General features: G+C 44.9%; 1 protein-coding gene across 1 annotated transcript in view; it reads left to right on the plus strand.

The window, feature by feature from the left end:
- The window catches only part of PRKCH (protein kinase C eta), a 119,324-nt gene that overhangs the window by 10,576 nt on the left and 91,833 nt on the right, over positions 1 to 16,915 (plus strand). The gene's annotated exons all lie outside the window — the stretch shown is intronic.

Below are 16,915 nucleotides of genomic sequence, written 5' to 3' on the forward strand. Positions count from 1 at the left end.
AAAGTCCAGTGTAGGAGCTTTGGGTACTCCCACAAGAATTGCTCACAACTGGCTTGTGAGGGAGAGCGACTTACTGGAGGTTGTTGGAAATGACCCTACAGTCAGTTTCCTTTCTTAGAAGTTTCAGCCTCTTGTTTTTGCAAGGGACTCATGATGTGGCAGCTTACAGACCTATGCTAAGAAAAAACACTGGTTTATTAAGACTTCCTTAACACAGTGGGATGTAATTGTGGTGATTTAGTAGCTACTATACAAGCAACTAAGCTGTCGTCAGTTTGGAGTGGAGCAAAACTGCATAGAAACCCAGCTGTGTTAGGATAAGCCGTCTTCCTCCCAAAATTAGCCTCTATTATAATAACCCCATCGGTACTTAATGATAATAACTCATTTTGACTACATTTCCAAGCAACAAGCTAAAGTAACATTTAGCCTGTCTTACCAATAAAGATGATGAAGTTTTTCCCCATCTTCTTGATTCTAGGAAGGAACATGTTTCACTTTCCTTTGCAAAATCTTGCTGAATGATTTTTGGCGTGAGCCTAGAAGAGCATCAAGTTCATTGCGCTCATGTCCGAGAGAGGAATAATTTCTAGAGCTGTGCTAGTGAGCCCAGACAGTAGGGCCTTATTCTTTCCCTTTGAGGGACAAAAGGGGTATGATGCAGACAAAAGAAATGGACAGCAATGTTACAGAAGATGTGGTTTCCCTTGCATGTTCCAGATCTCTCTAGGTTGAGGCTAAGATCTCTAGCTCTACCTGAAGAACAGTGGGACCCCTGCATTTACCTTTATGGTGGTGTCTCTGCAGGCCAGGACTCAGTGTATCCAAATCCTTAGGGCTTATCATCTTGGAGTGACAGTGTTGAAATGGAGAGCAAACTCGTGGATTCTGGAGTGTGTGGCAGGCTCAGGAATAAAGCATCAAACATTCAGGCGGTGCTGCGCATCCTCACAGAATGGTTTTCAGCCCCTTGTTGACAAAATACGTTCACGTGCTAGTATGGATGAAACCCTTTTCATTTGGGTGAGTGCTTACAAAGTCCTCCAGACAAGGAATGGGTTTTGTGCTTAACCACGATGGAGCGCTTTTTCAGCAGGCTTGTGACTTGTGACCTCTGGCAGTTTGTACAGGGCAGATCTAGGAGGATACCCAGCAGGTTCTGGTCCTCCTCCACCCCATGGGCAGTTGCTGTGCAGCAGGAGAGGTAGACTGTTTCCTGCTCATGTCTCTGCTTCTCGCCTACCCTGTTTCACAGCCGAGCTGGCTAAATAAAACATCAGTTAAAGGCCGAATGAGTTAATGTGGTGGGCTGTGAACTGTGGTTTTGGAGTAGTGCAAAAGCGACGTCCATTCTGCTGCCTTTGCAGAGGAGTGGTGACGGCCGGAAGAAAAGTGGGGGGAAGTTTTGAGGGGGTTGGGGACAATAATCTCCTTTTGATCAAAGCTTGATACCAAGACGTCTTTTCCCTTTATTTTGCATCTTATGAAGAACTTTGTTAATGATTTATCAGTTCATAATCAACCCATGCTCTTCCCAGCAGTTAACTACAACCACTGTTGAACATGTACAAAACCCCACTCTGATGTTACCTAAGCCCCACCGAAGGGGTGTTGAAAGCTGTGTCTTTTGGCTTGTCTTGGGTGAGCAGTTGCTGCGTGTGGCTGCACCTCTGCAGGAGTGCAGGATGTTAAAGCTTGTGGTGTAGAAATGCCTGTGAACGCGTGCGTGTTGTGGGGCAGACAGGACATAACACACACTCATTTCAGGTCTCGCTTAGCACTGCATGTAACGAGGAGAAATCTCTTTGACTGGTTGTGTCCCCTCTGGTTACCACTTTGTTGGGTAAAACTCAAAATTTAAAGAACTTTAGAACTCCAGAATTTTAGTAGAACCTTAGAACGGAGAATTGAAGATATATCCAAAATCATCGGGTGGTTCATTTTAGAATTGAACTCTTCTGATTTTTGTCAAGAATAAAATTGTAGGGTCTGGGTGGATTTCTTTGAAGAGAAGCAATGATCATTCAAATTGTCACATGTTTTGGCTTATGTGAATGTAATCTCAGAAGGTTTCTGATGTGTCCTGGCAAGTTGGTCATTTCCCTTTGTTGTAGAGAAAGGAGTGTTTGTGATTTAATACGAGGTCAGTGGATTTAGTTCTATATATCAATGAGTTTACTGAAAAGAGATTTGCCTCAGCAATGGATAGGCAGTACTCATTGTTTTTAAGCAATGCCACTTCTTATTTTAGTAACGTTTTGGAACCGTCTGTTCCTGTTTTGAACATGAACATTAGGTGAGAAAAGAGAAACTGAGGGTTGCTGGGCATATGAAACTTTGTTTGCAGAGAAATGTGGGTTTGTTTTTTGTTTTTTTTTTTTTAATTCCTTCAGCTGCACAACAATACTCTATCTGTGCCTGATAATTTTTTTCACTGTCAACGGTAAGAACAGGACCTTTTTTATTTCTTTTAGATATATATTTTTAGCCAGTAAATGGGTAGTTGCAAAATTCTGTACACCTATAGTATTTATTCTTACTCCATCTCTAACAATATTAAGCAACTGTTTCCACAGGAACAGCGCTCTTTACAGTAGACAGCGTTGTGGCTCGCTTCAAAGCCACAGTCAGAACATGTAGGTGTTTGAAGAGTACCAGATCTTTCCATCTCTCGCTGTGAATTTTCCAGTGGGTCATTACTTGTTCAGACTTCCTATCTCAGTATCCGAAACCACCCCAGTGCTTCATATTACTGTGTGTGGTAATGTCCCAGAAGCCTTTCAAGTGGTGCTAGGCTGCAAGAGGAATCTTTTAGATTCTTAAAAAGCTGAAACTCATGGTGCAGCGGCGGTAAGGATCTAGTCAGCAGCTCCAGTGCAGCTAGTTGAGCATCTAACTCTTCACTTCTGTAATCTTATCTAGGGCTCTTTCATGATCATGCATATTAGGAGTTGAACAGCGTTAGGTGTTTTATTATCTTTCTTAGGGGACTGCGTTTGTAATGGTTCACTTCCTTGGATGTATGGCAGTTATTAGAGGGACTGTATCTCTTTCATTTTCTTCCCCCCAAGGTCGTTACTGAGTGTCCTGCTCGTACAGAGGAGAGGAACTGTTTGACTGGCTTCTCGGCTTTATATTACAGGGCTCGGTAAACCTTAAAGAGGGGAAGTTATTTGATTTTATTTTGAAAGAAGATAAATGCTGTCCAAGGGATTTCTGTCCTCAGCTGGTGAAAGCTCTCTGGTTAAGGTTATAAGACTAAAATTGATGTGACTTTTCCTGGAGTGAATAAAATTTTGCTTTGGGATTTAAGGTAGTGTGTCCCCCCTCAGCAAGGGCTGTTTGTCAATGGGAAGAGTAGCGTAAGGCAGGGAAGTACTTTTCTCCAGAAGGGAATTTATACTTTTAAACATATTAGCTAGTGGGCTGGAGTTAAAAGCATGTGTGTCTGTAATATAAAGCACATGCAACACTGGCTGTGGCACAGATATAATGCCAGGCCTTCCATTCACAAAGAAGCTAAATATTTACCAAGGAGGGAACATGATAGCTGTTGTCCTAAATATGATGGCCTTGTAACGGAGCATGTCCTGCTCTTGGCTTACCTAGGATTGCCGTGTGCTTGGGCTTGCAGTCATCCCCAGCAAAAGATCTGTCTGAAGAGAAGAACATTTATGTGCAGCTTTGCTGGTGATGTTGAGCTTCGGATGGGAAATGTGGTCAGCATCAGGTTACGTTCTCGATTGAAACGTGAGCAAAACCACTCCAACCATGTTCTGACCTTTTGTTCTACAGACCCTTTCTGGGTTCCAAGGTACATCTTGGTCACATTGTGACAAGTGCTTCCTCATCTTGAAACCATGCTTTGGAAAGGAAAAAAGAAATACTAGAAAGGGGAAATACGTGACAACATGCTGTTGGTAGATGCCAGCAAGCTGCCTGTCAGCTTGTAGTTGCACACAAACCCCAGAAGTGCCGACTCCTTCAGATGGAGGCAGATGGCTGGGTCAGCTGAACAGCATCTCCCAGTGACACGGCACCTCGTCACCCAGCCGGTGGCTTGGAGAAGTGTGGAGGCTGATGCTTTTCAGCTCCTTCCCATCTCAACTCAATTGCTGGAGTCACAGCTATGACTGTATGGTCACAAGCATGTGGTGAGATCATCTCTCTCATGAGGTAGATGAGGAAAACTGTAATCACAGACTTGATGGGACTAAAAATTGCTTGGTCTTGGACAGTCTGTCTCTTACTGCAGTGCTTGGCTTCAGGATTTTGGGACTTTTTTTCCCCTTATAATCCTTGCAGTACAAATATACAACCCAGGGTCCTTTACCATGAAGAACCTCATTTATGGACTCTTTTTTTTACCTGCTGTTTCACAGAAATATTTTTATTGTGCTCTTCACCCTGCCCCCACCCACCCCCCCCCCCAAAAAAAAAAAAAAGAAAACCAAACAGAAAAACAACCCCACAAACAAAAACCACTACACAAATAGGATATGATCTAACTTGGCAAAGCAAATGTTGGCAATGGCATGTCCTTTCTGGGTGTTGTCAGCTGCGTACTGGATCCCAACCTACATTCTTTTTGCTCCATGAAGACTTGAATGTGATTCCCGGGGCTGGACCTCGTGGGATTAGAGCGCAGACGTGAGCGGTAACATCTGGACACCAGGAGCGAGCATCATACCTTCAGGAATGCTGGGGGAGTGCATGCCTTGGCACTCCTTTTTTTGTACCTTTAGAAACATCTAATTGACTATGCAGCCAGAAACTGCTACTGCTTTTCCGTGATGTTCTGGGATATGTGTACCAGGGATGTTAAACAATCCGTGCTGTTGGCAGGGAATGGGAGAGGGGTTAGTGTGTGGGCTAAAGTACTTTTAACCTTCCTCTCCATCTTTCCCTGTGTCCCAAGCAGATTCTCTCCTGTGAGACACCACCCATATTTGATAGTTTGTTTTTCATCCTTCTGTCTCAAATCACTTGACAGATCATCTTGCAACATGGAGTGTGACAGGAGATGGGGTGGATTAATGCTAGCTGGATATAAATGTTAGTCCTCAATAGTTTCAGTGTTAAGAAACTGCCAGGTGAGAATGGGAGAGGAGGAAGGAAGAAGTCACTGTGATTAATTCAAGATCTGGAAAGAATCGTAAGACCATAGGTGGTTGGGCTTCTCCATGGTGTTACCGGCCATGCCAGGATCCGGGTTTCATAAGTTGCTGGAATTAATCCCTTGGTTTTTTATCCTCACTAAGGATGAGTAATACAGTTATGGCTTTAAATTGGGATATCTGTGATGGGAGCTGTGGTTCTAAAGACTGGTGTGCCACTGAGACATGTTGTTTGAAACCACACTTTTTGTCAGAAATATTGCTGATAACTTGATTCTGCACATAAATGAATTCATTGTGATGCTGACAGAGGTGGTGCTGCTGTCATCCTACTCACACACCCACCCACCCCCCTATCCCCCGCCCCCCCCATAATGCACTTAGAGCAAGGCCTTATAGTCACTGAAAAGAATGATGGGTTCTGGTGCCGTGGAGCAATTGACTTTTCTTGATGTTTGGGCCACTGTGGTCCTATGTCCAGGCACACATTGCTTTCATGGGTACTGCAGAGTCTTCCCCGCACTTTTTCAAGGCGGTGTGCCTGCCGTGCAGTGTGTTAGGTCAGGCTTTTGAAGACCACGAGCAGTGTTTCTAGCTCTGCTTCTGCCGTCCCCATACATTGCTTTCCTTGTCTATAAAATAGATGTTGTAAGGTTTCCCCCAGCAACCCAAGGGGCTTTGCGGTCTTTGGTTGAAAAGGTGGAGATGTATATGATCACATATATGCAGCTCCTTTCATACATCACATTGCCTTTAGGAGAGATACAGCAACACCGCTGTAGGAGTGCAATACCAGGCTTGCACCAAGGGGATGGCGGCTTACGTGGGAAGCTTCCCTGGGTGAAAGCAAGCACTGTGGGCCTACCTGGCACGGAGGTTCCCTTAGCCCTACGATCCGTATTTTGGGGTTCCAGCTATCCCAGTGTAGTGCTACAACAGCTCTGGGAGTCAGGCTGAGATAGATGAGCGATGATCAGGACAGATAGCTGTTGGCCCCTGATGTAGCAAACAAAACATTTGCCAACCGAATGGCGTAGCGTTGGGTATTGCGAGGCCCTTGATTAAGTCCAGATCTTCTCAACGCTCAGTATCGAAGGGAAGAAGGGGGTAGGTGCCTGCTAATCAAGCCCTCTGCAGAGTTTTTGGTTTGCATTTGAATCTCTGTATCAAGGAACCCCAGCTTCCTGCTGTCAAGCTGCAGGCATTGAGATGCTTATCTCATCTCACTCCGGGATCCTTTTTTTATTTTACAGCACCCATTAGTAGTGATCAAGCACCATGAATAGCTGGACTTCTCCAGCAGATTGCCTTTTGCTATACCACCATGACTTAACTTTTTAACTGTTATTAAAAATATGGGTCTTGGCTCTTCAAAAGTGAGTCTCTGACAGAAATGGTTGGAGTATTAGAAAGCTGTGACCTTTCCCCTTTCTACCTGGGGTGCTGAGAAATTTGGTGGATTATAGCTGGAGGACTAAAGGATTTTTATGGTTCATGATATCATCAGCTGTGGTCTGGTTGTAGAAAGAAGAAAGAGCTATTGGACAAAAATGGAAAAGCAGCAGTACACTGAATGAATTATATGTAGTAGGAAGATATTTTAGAAATAGTGGCATGCCTAATGGAGGCTCGAATGAGAAGAATTTCACAGAAGTTTAAGATTATGCAATGAAACCTATGAATAACAAAGAAATATTTTCCAGCACTGAATACTGGAGAACAATGCAAGTATGTAAATGAGCACGGTGCTGGGGAGACAACTGCAGAGGGGTTCTTTGCAGAGTATTGCAGCTGGTTTAGGGGTCCACAATTCCTTGGGTTGGATCCATGAAGAGGATCTTGAGGGCCCTGACTGACATTGTACAGCCCGGTGGATTTCCCCTAAGTTACACAGCGCTCTTCTGCTGTAGCTGTGCGCTGACGATCCTTGGGCGACCAACAGGAGTGTCTTGAACACAGAACCTCAGACCATGATGCAGACTTTGCTGCTTAATGTAAAGTTGTGAATGATTCATAAGCCTGCCTAGATTTGTTAATAAGGTTAATTAAAACTGCAGGTGAATGCCATGCCTTGGAAGACTTCTCCTCAACACCGAGAGCATCATTATGGCTCTTCTGCCCAATCTTTTTGTTTCTCCTTCTCTGTTTCTGCCTGGTGCCTGTTCTGTTCCTCTCCAGAAAAAAAACAGGTCGCTGGTGTGCGCTGGCTGGCCATGGGCTACCTGGGCTCACTCCCTTGCTAGCACTCACCTGCCCTTTCCTTGTCAGGGACATAGCAGCAGTGCTAAGCTCAGCTATGTCAGTGTCTTACTTTGAGGAAACTCTGCTCACCAACTCATTGCTATGGCCCTTGGAGCGTTTCCAAACAGAAGTGCCACCAACTTGCCTGCTTGGCACCCGTCAGTGATTTCTTTCTTTAGAACTGTAAATAGCAAAACTGGCACAACTTCCTGGGTTTTCTGCCAAGTTATATTGAGTTAACATATGTGAGGGAAAATATGTTTGTTGATCATCTCCAGAACTTGGAGATAGAAAATGGCATTTCCTGGATTGTGTACTCAGTGAGAGACCTAATACGTGAGCTGTCAGCATCATCCCTTCACAACTCCTGTGTCCGGAGTGTAATAGCTAAAGTGGTGTCCCAGGGCTCTATAGCTGTTGAAAGATTTTTGTTTTGTTGGTAATAACTGCTTGTTGAGGTTTATTGACCTGTTGTTACTGTTTGTTGAATGAAAATAGAAGATATTTTTGTTTGTCAAAGCTCCTAAGTCCTCTCAAGAACAGAGACTCTGTCCCACTTTCAGCCTCTTTTATCTACAGTTGCATATATAGGTGTTTGCAGGCAGATTTGCATACATTGCATATGCAAAGCCGATAGCCTGATACCAGCTACTGAATGCGTGCATGGGTGTATTTGCTGTAATCAAGTGTTCAAACAGCTGAAAATGAAGCCCTGCATTTGCCATCCTTTAATTTAGTGGTCCTGCATCGATGTCAGTATCTGCCTGTTAGAAAATGAAAGTAACCTGTGATTCCCTCCCCACCCTGCCCTGTCCCTTAAAAAAAAATAAAAAAAGCTGTAGGAGGAAGGCAAGAGGGGCTGGCAGGAAAATCCAGTGATGGACTGGACACGGTGGTATACGGTGTTACAAGGCAAGATGTTATGTTTAATAATTTGTGTGCAGCAGAGCTAAAGCTGTGCTTGTATGTGCATGTGGTAGGGAAAGGCAGAATGCCTCCTGCCCACGCGATTTTGGTTTCACATGGGCTATGGTTGTACAGGCTGTGGGAGGGAGCTGGGGCAGGCGGCATGAAGGTGTTGAGAGGCCCCCCGGGAAGCGGTGTCCTGCCCCTGCTCTCTGCAGTCAGCTGGGTTGCGGAGGCTGTTCGGGGAGGCACAGAGCAGCCTTTGCTCTCTGCCTGGCATCTCCCCTGGCCACCATGTATGGTCACTAGAGCAAATGAGATGCCGTTCTTCGGCCAGGTGGGAAAGCTGAGCAGAGTCGCCTGCGACTTGATGTCTCCTAGGTGTGAGGTTGGTTCAGAGCAGGCTTTTTGCTGCCTTGCTCCTATCCGTTCCCAAGGCTTTGTCCAAAAGGGGAGACCTTGGCCTTCCAGGCCTCTGTATCCCAGTAGTGCTGCTCCACCAGCTTATCCCATCTCGCTGCACAGGAGCTCTCCAGCAGTGGCAGCTCGCTGCAGGAGCCGTGTAGGACAGGAAGCCATGCACCGCAGCGTGGCTGCGCCCCGGCGATTGCAGCAGTAGGCTCGGGCTGCATACGGCGTTTTGAGAGCTGCTGACAGCGAGCTGGCAGCAGCGTGTGAGACCACCTTCCTGCCCTGACCCACGGGCTCGGCTGGGGAGGACTGACAACAAACCACCCCGCTGAATCGAGAGGGAAAGGCTCTGAGGCAGGAGTTTCAGTACCTGCTTTGCTGTTTGTTGGCAGTTTGCAGAGTCGTCCCACGCTTGGCATGTTCTGTGCCCTCAGACATTGGACCCTCACTGCTAGGGTCTGGTCATCCTTCATGTTTTCTTCTCAGCCCATTTACCACCCTAGTCATTTCTAGCCCCGCGCTTGTCTTGGGGTTGTGGATGAAAGCCCTCCTCTGTTGCAGACTCCAGTGTGTGCATGGAACTCTTCGATTCTCCCCCATCCCCCATTTCATTTTCAGTTTCACTTGAATTTTTGAAGGAATGGGTTCTGGCTCAGCGGTGGTACTGTTGGGGTCAATGCCCAGTCTTTGAGAAACTTTGGTGCGGTGGGACTGATGAAGAGGCAATTGGATTCCTTTCCCCTGCCACATAACTCAGGAAAAAGACATTGGAAATCCCTCCAGAGAGGAGTAGTTGTTTTTCTTTAAAAATATAAGGAGAACAAAAATATAATAGTCCCTGAACCAATTGTGTGTGTCTCTCTCTCTAACTTTATAACCCTACGATTTTTTCAATTATACTAAAGAGCAGCCACCTGCAGCTATTACTTATAAATCATTCATTGTTTTAGAGGTGGGATTTCTCAAAAGCAGTGTAAATTGGTGTAACTCCAGTAGGAGCAGGCTTTTGCTCATGCTTTTGAAAATTTTATTTTTTGGAAGATTTGAAACCTCCTTTTTTATCTATATTTTATTTGTAGCCCTTCAAGGAGGTTTTCTTGGCAGTTTTCACAGGAGAGAGAAATCTTGTTGCAGCCCTTGCTCTTCCTACCCAAGCAAATCTCCTGTTGAGATGGGTAATCTCTTGGATGAAACCAGACTAAAATTGATTAAAGAGTCCAGGATTGGCTAAGAGTCATTAGTTATGCATGATTGTTCATGGCTGGCGCACAGCTTATAATTATGCAGCTTGACTGAAAACAAAAGTAATATTTTAAACAGCTGTCCTGGAACAAAAAATTAGAATGACAATATTACAGTAATAGCTGGAATAACTGGTTATAGGAGTTACGAGAGAGACTAACTTTCCACCCATTTGTGGGTTTACCTCCAGAGTATTAAACATATGGCAGTAATAGTTGTTGGAAAGGTTTCTTTTTCCCCTGAAACTTTGAAAGTTACCGTCACTTGCAGGAGGCAAAAGTTTTGAGCCTTTGTCCCCTACCAGGGGTTGGCTGGACTGACCCCAAGGGATCAGGTATCATCTCTAGGTCTAATAGTGCATCTACTGCAGCTGGAATCAGTGAGCTGTGAGGGCTTCGGTGCTCTGTGAGTTCAGCATGGTGCATGGACCTACCAATTAGAGGTGGGACTGGCAGCTTTTCTGCAGCACGGTGTCACCCTGTGCTCACTCTTTGTTTTGAGACCTGGCATCAAAATTAGATCTTGGTGGGAGCAGGGAGATGCTGCTGTTTGGCAGCACCAGGTTCAGAGCTCAGGTGGAACAAGAGCTGGGGTCCCTGCTGTTCACCAAATGGCATCTCCTAGAGCCTCCCCTGCAGGGAGTGTGCCATGGGTCATTGAGAAACTGTCCACGTCTGCCCTCGGCACCTGCGGTGGAAATTCCTGCCCTAAGCACTTGCCAGCCTTTGCAGGAATGAGACGATACTTGACACCCCATTTTTTTTTTTTAGGCGCACTGATTTGAATCTTAAAAATTGCATGTTGTGCATTTATAGGAAAAATACTTTAATCTGTTGGCCTGGAAATGCAAAATCACCTTTGTATTGGAGAGCCCTAAGGATTTTTCAAAGGTGCTTGACTTGATAGGCAGGTGTCTGTCAGCCTCGAAACGTACAAGAGGGACTGATTAATCCAGACACCATGTATTTGGCTGAGAAAGTTGCTACTTGACCTGTCCAACAAAGGCATGCTCAGGTGGAGGTGCTACCTTATTAAAATACAGAAAGATCTGACATTCCATAAGCATGATCTGTTAGGAGCTTAAACAAGAAAAAAATAAAAGAAATAACTAGAGGCATGTGAAAAACCAGCTTTAGCCTAACCCAGACTTTCAGCTCTTTTGACTGAACAGAGCCTTGGGAATTGTCTCTACAAATGACTGATTATATATGCAGTTCTGTTAATTAAATTTAAAAATTGTGTAGGAAGTCAGAAGATAGAGCTACTTGTTTAATTAAGCTAATTAAGTCCCCAGGTAGCTTTTCTATTTGCTTTATTCACTGCAAGTGTCTGGCTTGTTCTGTTTTTAAAGCCACGTCAGCATTGACGTGGCTTAGAAAAAGGTTGTACTTCTAGGGTGCTTACTAATTGTGCCCCTGGGGAAGAAAGGACAGAGCAGGAATGGGAGAAAGGATGTTCTGGGCTCCAGGGTAAATGCAGTCATCTTTTTATTGTCTTTGGATCAGACACAAAAGATTCTCACTGATTTCAGTATACTTCAGATCAGTCTTCCCAGACTGGGCTATCTGTTGTGGGGAGGGGAGGAAAAAAAATACACTAATCTTGTGAGGATTAGTGTTCATGCCAGATGCAGTGTTGAAGATGTCCCTTCATCCTGGAGGTCCACCTCATCTCCATTTTGGAGAGCGAGCGACTCGCAGGCAGGCAGCGACCTTTGGATCTGCCTCTTCCCATGCGCGGTGAGTTTTTTACAGAGGCATGCCAGGCTCTCTCGGAGGCCGACTGACTATACCTGCTCTTCGAGTTCAGTGGATGCTTCAGCTGGGTGTTGATATGTTGCCTGAGAGATTACTCTCCTTCTGAATTTGTTTTCCAAACCTCTTCCATTGATGAATCACGCGCAACCAGTTTTTATTATACCTGTGAAGGCATATGATTAAGGAGTCCTGTTTCAGTCTCTCTGCATCTATTCACTCCCAAACTAGCTTTTTTTGGTAACGCAGAGAATGGGAGTAAATAACACCTGCCTAGTTGTCGGGAACAATGTTAATACAGTCCTTTCCTGTAGTAGGTGTGTGAGATGGTTGACTGGGGCCCCTCCTTGTGGGAAACCGATCCCTTGCAGCTCCCTTTGAAGTCACGCGGGAGCTGCACAATCTCAGCAAGTTCAGGCATGGGGCACCGTGTGAGTGGTTTGAATTAGGAGTGAAGTCCTCTTCGGTCCTGTGTTCAGCCTCGCCGCCAAAGTGTTGCGTCTTGCAATGGAAGCGTAATGAAACCGCAGCTGAACTCATCAGTCCTTACCTGCTCATTTCCAGCTCGCTTGCCAAAATCCTCCAGCGCTTGTTTTCTCTTACTTACGGCTGTGAAGTTCAACAAAAGTTAAAGCGTATGCTTAGTTCTGGGCCAAAATCCTGTGTTGTTCTTACAGATACAAAGGGGGTTCCTGAGCTCCAGCAGTTGATCTTATCCACCCTTTGTGCTGTGGAGGAACGTGCTGTCTTCCATTTCCTTGAACTAGAAGAGAGCGGCGATTAAAGGTTTTGCTACACTGATAAGCGCAGTTTCCTCTCCCAGTTAGCTAAAACTTGGCCAAGTTACCTCTAAAACAGCCAGAAAGTCGATGTTTTTCCTCCCAGTTGTTCTCTGAGGGACCAAGCTGAGGATGAAAGCGCCAGAGAGAGGGTAGGGTGATTTCTGTTTACGGCTACACGTGCCAATGGTGTGATGCTGCACACCACCAGTTTACTTTGATTTATTTGGAGATCATTGTACCTCTCAGAATTCGCAATATTATGCATGCATAAAAATTCAGACTTCTGTTGTATTGGGAGAAGCAAAGGAGGACTTTTCCCACTGCGGTGCGTCTCCTGCTCTGATACTAAACCTTCCAGGCAGAATTCTGCGATTCCCTGAAAGAAGTTATCCTGTGCCAAATAGATCTTGGCATTAAGAAACTTTTCTGTGTACTTACTACTCTTTGAATATTGTTGTCAAATACAAACAAATGGTTAGGTTCCTGTATCACTTATCTCCTACGTTATGATATAGGAGTTCCCCCTTAGCATCACCTGTGCTGCCTTCAGGCTGTTGAGTTTCTCTGGGCCCCCTCTGCTTTCTTTGAGAAAGAAGATCAGCATCAACTGCTTTGTCGACCCAAACTGATTGCATGGTCTGCTTTGGTCTTAATAATTCTGTCAAGAATAATACTGCGCCCCCTGCTTCTCCGTAAAAACATAGTTTTTTCCCTGTAAGCAGCCATGGTCAATGCTGGGAAGAAGAGAAAGAAAAGAAGTGAGAAGCAAAACTTGGTGTATGCATGGTACTTATGTTACACCCACACTGCTGTTGTGAGGCTGGATCCCAAGGGTGTTTGCTGATGCTGGGAGTACCGACATCGCTGGAGCCTTGCCGGCGCGCAGTCAGGGCCTGGGCCGCCAGCCAGCCGTCGCTAGATAGGGTTATCCCTTCCATGGCTGGAGGGCCAGTCCTTTGGCAGCTGCTTCCTTTTGAAGTGCTCAAATCTTTAATTAAATAACAGAGCATAGTGAGAAGTCCTCTCAGTCTGTGAAAGCAGGTGCTTGTGATAGAAGTTCTTTAGTGACTGAAGAGATTGAAGGAAGGCTTAATTAGGAGTTCCTCCTTTTGGGGAAGAAGTAGGGTACCACACTCCTCATTCGTGGGCATCTGGTTTCAGATGGTTATGGACATATTTCTGCGTGCTCAAAAGGGGCTGCAGTTGCTTGCTGGGTCAGTAAAGCTATCTCGAAGCATGTGCTACTTCTGTAGCTGCACAGCAAAGTGTGAAGGCAGTAATGAAGGTGTGAAGCATGGACAGGAACGTGGGGGACCGTGCTGCAACGATGGCTGAGGTTAGCCCCAGGGCCTGGGCTTAGCAAGCTGCTTGCTGTGCATGCTGGCTCGGCTGCATGGGCGTCACGGGTTGTGGTCCAGCAAGTGTGAGGAGCTCACAGGAGTTAACTGCCGCCAGCACGAGGCCCCTCCGCCTCGTGTGGCCGTGGTACAGGGGGCCAGCGCGATGGTGAGAGGAAGCACATCCCGTCGGGTGGGTGTTGCTGTCCGTGAGCTGCTCGATTGTCTGATCTCGGGCAGGCTCATGGGAGGGCTGGTCTGCGGTCAGACATTTTCCTTTCCGTTTTCTAGGTCAGAGATTATTTTCTGTTTCAGGCACGTTCCACATATCTGGGAGTTGATCTCAGATATTGCGTTGACTGCTACTTAGCTGGTCAAATTTCATCTTTAAAGGAGATCACAGCAGGTCCAAAAGCCAGACTTTTACCAGAGGTCTATTAATTTTAATTATTTAATTTCATTGTATCTTATCTTTTGTTGTTGCTGTTGCTATCAATTTAAGACCAGAGAAACTCTTAAGACTGTCTGGTTTAACCTCTCGTATTGGACAAGATTTCACTATCGGCCCTGCACCCAGTGGGGTGCCGGTGTGCCAAAATTTCAGCAGCTCCTGGCACGCTGGGGCTTCAGTCCTCATTTTGGAGCATTTCAGCTGTAATTTTTCATTAGATCCTGCTGACATGTGCCGTGAGAAGATCTTGAATGTAGCTAGATCCTCTTTATTGAGTGCTCTTCAACTGTGGTATAATATGAGCACAGCTGCTTAGTTGGTGTAGGGGATTTGACTGGTCTTTAATCTTGGAGTCTGGAGGGGAGAGAGATTGTTTTATAACTCTCATAAATCTCCTGCTATTAGTTTCAGAATTTTTCTTTCTGTTTTGTAAGACTATGCTACCCTGGGCAGAGGAATCCCATTTGCAGTGATGGAGAGCAAGGCCTGTCACAGAGTTTGGACCAATTTTTGTCTGTGCCCTGTGTCAAAGGTGGATGATGCTTTTGTTGCATCTCCTGGTCTCAGCCCAGCTGCTTGTGTCTTGACAAGCCTTTGCTTTTGAGACTAAACAAGGAGTGCAGGATTTGCTCCGTATCCCATGGGAGACCATGTATGTCGGAAGGGAGGAAGGATCCTCTTTGTGGATGTGAAAGCAGGATTCTAATGTATTGCTGTATATGGAGACTAGCAGAAAAATGATAAGCACTGAAGAATGATTTTGGAAACCTAAGTAAGGATTTTCCCATAAAATCTGAATTCTTGATATCCCATAAATAAATTTAGGTGACTGTACATGTATATATATTACAGATATTATACATTTTTTGAAAGAACCATTTCTTTACAAAGCTGCGTATCTCTCCAGGGAACTGAAATTGAGGTAAAAATGGTGCATGATATCGCTGGAGTTGAAGTTTGTTTGGGGAATGACTTCGATATTAATGGAGACAGGGGGCTGTTCAAATACAGCTTCCTAAAGCCAGTGTAGTAAGCAGCCCAAGAAAACATGAACATTAATGTTGAGTCAAAACTAAATATTTAATTTAAATTTTCCCTGTGAGATTGATTTGTTGGTTTTCTGGGTTTTTTTAGTGGAAAACATAGTATCCTTAAAATCAACATTTTCGTAGGATTTTCCCAAGCAGTTCTAGCTTCCCTGTTTTGTATCCCATTGATAGAGATGTGTCAGTTTTGGACTGTAGCTGGCGTCATGTGAATAGGGTGTTCTCTCATCCTTTCTCTGAAAATATTTGCTCTGCTCATCCTAACAAATACCCAGTAGTTTAAAAAACAATTTCTGTACTTATGCAACAAATGGTAGGCTAGAGAAGTGCACGGTGATGGTGTGTGCTGTCTCTGCTTCCCCCTCACTTACCCCAGAAGACTGTTTTCTCTCGGCTCGTGTTAGTGAAGCTGCAGTTAGCATCCCTAGGAGTGGAGGTGCAAGCAGAAAGCACTGCTATGCCTTAACGGTGCGGAGTCAGGCTGGCTTGGACACCTTCTTCCCCCGCTTGCAGCCATGCAGACACTTTCTGTCCATTTGTAGCATGGATGTTTGGCTCCTCCATTCGATAGATAGAGTTCAACTTTCTCTTTTACCTGTATCTTAATGTTATTCCCTTAAAAGGACCGGTTGGTGCACGGCAGGGTTTTGCAAACCACAGGCAAATGTTGTCTGGATTAGTGCTGGTCCATACACCGTTGTTCTGGGAGCTTAGACTTATAGTTAGAAGTTTATTTTAATGATGTGATATGTGTTAACACTGGAGAGGAATCAAACTGTTGGCAGGATACATCGTGTGTTACCCGAGGGGAAAAAAGAGGGAGCCTGGGCTCATCATCCTTTCTTGCAGGACCGGGAAATATTTTTCTACTCTGCAGTGTGCAGACCAAGGTGTGTTAGATTCTGGGCACCTCTGTGATGAAACTTGGTGCTGCCGATGTAGAAGACTTGCTTCTGTTTCTCCCAGACCGAGGAAAGGTGGCTGCACGAGAGCAGAGAGGGTTTGAACAATCATGTTCAGTCATTCCTCCAGAGAGGTCTATTTTCAGAATTTCTGTTCTACACAGATTATTGATACCCACGAGGTGTGAAGCTTCTCTTTGCTGATTTTAACCTTGCAATGTGGGGGGGTGCCTTGTTTGTTTTGTTTTTTCTTTTTTTAAGTGAGATTTCTGTGTGACAGCGTGACTCATACTTCAGGGATCCCTAGCTGTGATTTTAGCTAAAAACTAGCTGGCGAACAAAAAAAAACAAACCCAAAAGTAAGACCTTAATTAAAAATGTAACTAAAAATGAAAAATCCACTCACCAAAAATAAATACCTTCTTTCAAGGACAGGCTGACTGACACTGGCATTGAATATCTGATCCCTAAAATCATATTCTGTATCTTTATCTAATTTAGATTAAAGGACAAGTAGTCCTTAGGTAACAGCACTAAGTTTCCTATTTTCTATGTTTTAAGGCCAGAAGGTGATTTATGTAAGAAATCAGCGTTTACCCCAGCACTGATGGTATTCTGAGAGACTGAAACAATTTCAATGGGTTAAGATATAATAGGGAGGAAATTTCCATATAATTCACCAAACAGGTACGCATGGATCTTCTCAGAGAATTGTGTGTGTTTAAT

This window comes from Gavia stellata, chromosome 7 (assembly GCF_030936135.1).
Source record: "Gavia stellata isolate bGavSte3 chromosome 7, bGavSte3.hap2, whole genome shotgun sequence".
Taxonomy (NCBI): Eukaryota; Metazoa; Chordata; class Aves; order Gaviiformes; family Gaviidae; genus Gavia; species Gavia stellata.